This window comes from Trachemys scripta, chromosome 6 (assembly GCF_013100865.1).
Source record: "Trachemys scripta elegans isolate TJP31775 chromosome 6, CAS_Tse_1.0, whole genome shotgun sequence".
In the NCBI taxonomy this organism is placed as follows: domain Eukaryota; kingdom Metazoa; phylum Chordata; order Testudines; family Emydidae; genus Trachemys; species Trachemys scripta.
The window spans coordinates 126,893,589-126,896,696 of NC_048303.1; the positions used below are offsets into that span (position 1 = coordinate 126,893,589).

The 3,108-nt window shown below is 42.0% G+C and overlaps 1 non-coding gene across 1 annotated transcript; it reads left to right on the plus strand.

Annotated features, from left to right (window-relative positions):
• Nucleotides 1–2,234: 2,234 nt before the first annotated feature.
• Nucleotides 2,235–2,343, plus strand: LOC117879691. The gene has a single exon (XR_004646347.1). It is a non-coding gene; the product is annotated as a U6 spliceosomal RNA (small nuclear RNA).
• Nucleotides 2,344–3,108: the final 765 nt, after the last annotated feature.

The window sequence follows — 3,108 nt, forward strand, 5'->3', positions numbered from 1 at the left end:
TTACTGTAACTTGCATTTCTTTACACACACACTAAGAATACCTGTTACCTGAGAAATAATGGAGATGAGTCAGCTCAAGCTAGTGTTAACTGCTGCAGACAGTGACTATAATAGTAGGTTACGGTTTCCATCATTAGATCTAGAAAAGTTAACAGAACAGCTGATGTTTCAAGAAGACAGACAAAAATTTGGTTTATGTGCTCCCTGTCCTTACAGTCATTTGCTTAGCTTGCCGTTGCCTGTCCATCAGAGCTATGTGAAATCTACAGTGTGTAAGAAAAGTAGGGGTTGTTATCCTATTTTGTAGGTTTTTGAGAGGAAAGATAATCTTGTGGTTAAGGCACTGATCAGGAACTCAAGAGATATAGGTTCAATTCTAACTCTACCATAGCCTTAAAATTTGACCTTGGGGGAATCACTTAATGTGTCCGTGCCTCGGTCTCCACCTGCAAAATGGGGATATTTCTTTTTCCGCACCATCTGTCAGTCATGTCTATTCAGATTATAAATTCCTTAGGGTAGGGACTGCCTCTTACTATGTGGGTCGTCCCTCCCCCCCGACAATGTCTAGCAAAATGGAATCCCAATCTCAGTTGGTGCCTCTGAACACTACTGTAACACAAATAAGTAATAGATTGTGTATCCTATGCCAAAAAGGTATTGTATGAATGATGGGAAATGAACAATCAACACCAGTTATTGCAGCTAATAGTTGGAAAGCTTATTTTGAGGAGAAATTGTCCGTGGTCTAAAGCCAGTAGAAGATGAGTCCCCAAGAGACACTTTCAACTTTAAAAATGAGTAGCTTTCCAAGAAGACTGCTTGAAAATAATTAGTAAATAACTAGGTTCTCTGCTAAGTGTGTGTCAGGACCTAACTTCATGTGTAGCAAGGCCTTGATCCTGTAACATTCAAGTCAATGATGATCAAGCCTCCAGAGAGTACCATTACAAACAAGCTCTCTCAGTGCTTCATTAATGAACTGATCAGAGTAGCCAGAGTGCGCCTCTCCCTAAAGGGAACTGCAAAACAAGGATTGCCAATATGCCTTCCTTGCAACATTGACCTAATGTAGGTTTGCCCTGGTAGAAGTTTAAAGTGTATGAATCATTCTCCTGTTTTAACATCATATGTATGAGCCCAAGACAGTGAGAAATGTGGCTATCACCCTATGCAACCACACTCTCTTAGTATTGCCCCATAAAACACACCCTCAGAAGGAATGAACATTTGTCAGTTCCTTGCCTGCACTGTGTTTTTGCACACTCTAAATATTAGTCAGATAGGTATGCCATGGAGGTCCCTAAAGATAAACCTACCTGGATAGTTGATATTTCCTTCCAGTCTTGCCGCAAATGTGATTGGTGACTCCTAAAAAGGACAAGCGTGTCTATCCTACCCAATTCCTGTAAGAAATACAGATAATAAGCTACTAGGTCTTGAGAGTGAAGCTGGAGAAATTGCTGCTTTTGTTAGTGGGGAAGGGAAGACCAAAATGGATTCCTTTTCAGTTGATGTGTTTGCAATGTTAGGAAGGTCATCCAGTATCCAATGTGGCTCTTCCCTCTGAGTATTGACCTGGCCTTTTGACTTTTAAGAACATAAGAACATAAAAAAGGCCGTACCGGGTCAGACCAAAGGTCCATCTAGCCCAGTATCCTGTCTACCGACAGTGGCCAATGCCAGGTGCCCCAGAGGGAGTGAACCTAACAGGCAATGATCAAGTGATCTCTCTCCTGCCATCCATCTCCACCCTCTGACAGACAGAGGCTAGGGACACCATTCCTTACCCGTCCTGGCTAATAGCCATTAATGGACTTAACCCCCATGAATTTATCCAGTTCTCTTTTAAACTCTGTTATAGTCCTAGCCTTCACAATCTCCTCAGGTAAGGAGTTCCACAAGTTGACTGTGCGCTGTGTGAAGAAGAACTTCCTTTTATTTGTTTTAAACCTGCTGCCTATTAATTTCATTTGATGACCCCTAGTTCTTGTATTATGGGAATAAGTAAATAACTTTTCCTTATCCACTTTCTCCACATCACTCATGATTTTATATACCTCGATCATATCCCCCCTTAGTCTCCTCTTTTCCAAGCTGAAGAGTCCTAGCCTCTTTAATCTCTCCTCATATGGGACCGGTTCCAAACCCTTAATCATTTTAGTTGCCCTTTTCTGAACCTTTTCTAGTGCCAGTTATTTTGAGATCTGATAGGATCACAACACTATACCACTGTGCTCACTTCGGCAGCACATATACTGAAATTGGAACTATACAGAGAAGATTAATGTGGCCCCTGTGCAAGGATGACCCAGCATCAGGCTGTAGGAGAAATGCTGGATTCGACATTGTCCATAAATACGATACCTTATTCTATAGTAGCTGATACAAGTGCCATTGAGAGAGCACTGTACTACCTTAGTGGTGCTGTCTGTTGAAGTGATTAATCCATGATGTGGACATAGACTAGAATTAAAAGGAAAACATATTGTTTGTGAGGTTGACTGTGCTTGTTATTATTGGAAAGAGCCCCAGGAAACCGAGTGTCCTGTTTATCCCCAGAGCAGGTGCAGCTGCATTAGAAACAGTACAAGCTTCCTCAAAATGCCCCACCAAACTGTTTGAGCCATGACCTTGAGGAGACCAAGGTGAAGGGGTAGTCCAGCTTCCATTGCCTGTTAAGACTGCCAACAGTGGTGTCAGCCGTGATCGTTTTCTAGTAACCTACTTTTGGGAGCTGGACTCAGGACAACCAAGTCATTGCACCAGGCTGCCAAACAGCCATCAGATGGGTAATGGCTTTCACCAGTTATTGACCTGGAATGGATTTGAATCAGTGACCTGGTGGTAAAAGGCTTTATATTACATTATCAGTCCCTTGGGTTGCCTGATGCACCTGAAATAGATTTTAGTATTTATAGCAGAGTATTTCATTGAAGTATGTTGCTAATCTTAAACCACCAGCCCTAACACTTCATTAGTAAAGAGGCAGGAGCTCACCAAAAGGAGACGGAAACAACTAAGAAACATGATAGCACAGAATGTGGGTGAACCTGAATAGTTATTGTATTAGCCAGAGAACAGCAGCAATTCTTTGGAAATGAAACC